Below are 728 nucleotides of genomic sequence, written 5' to 3'. Positions count from 1 at the left end.
ATGATGGTTTTAACATTTTTTCCATTTAATTTTGTTAGTTTATCATTAGAAATAATCATTCAAAACAACTGACACAATTTTTATATGCTGATTTATGCATTGTTAGAATTAATAGATTTAGTTTATAATTTCAGATTAATGGCAAATATAATAATTTTATTTCTAAAATCAGTGCTTTTAATTATTTCTGAAAATAATAATTTATATTCAATGTGTTTTAAATAATTTTATTGGGGCTTTTACAACTCTTATCACAATCCATACATACATCTATTGTGTCAAGCACATTTGTACATATGTTACCATCATTGTTTTCAAAGCATTTTATTTCTTCTTCTTCTTCTTCTTATTATTATTATTTAACAGGGGAGAGCGTGAATGTAGTCAACCACTATCACAAATTATGTAGTCAAGTTTCCCACATTTGGGGAAATCGCAGGGACCAGCACATCCTGAGTGCAATGGAAAAGCCTCGCCCTGGGAAAATCACCTTCGTGATCACAAAGCATTTTATTTCTACTTGAGCCCTTGGTATCAGCTCCTCATTTTTTTCTCCTCCCTCCCTCTCCCTCATGAACCCTTGATAATTTAAAAATTATTATTACTTTTTCATGTCAGGTGTCTCCCCACCACCCACTTGTCTGTTGTCCATCCCTCTGGGAGGGGGATATAGGTAGGTCATTGTGATCAGTTCTCCCTTTTCCCCCACCTTCCCCTTAACCTCCTGG

General features: G+C 34.1%; 1 non-coding gene across 1 annotated transcript; it reads right to left on the bottom strand.

The window, feature by feature from the left end:
- Window positions 1-364: 364 nt before the first annotated feature.
- LOC142441815 (U1 spliceosomal RNA) lies at window positions 365-520 on the bottom strand. The gene has a single exon (XR_012783141.1). It is a non-coding gene; the product is annotated as a U1 spliceosomal RNA (small nuclear RNA).
- Window positions 521-728: the final 208 nt, after the last annotated feature.

This window comes from Tenrec ecaudatus, chromosome 2, assembly GCF_050624435.1.
Source record: "Tenrec ecaudatus isolate mTenEca1 chromosome 2, mTenEca1.hap1, whole genome shotgun sequence".
NCBI classification, from domain to species: Eukaryota; Metazoa; Chordata; class Mammalia; order Afrosoricida; family Tenrecidae; genus Tenrec; species Tenrec ecaudatus.
Note: the sequence above shows the minus strand (reverse complement) of the source record. Positions and strands in the feature narration are given on the sequence as shown.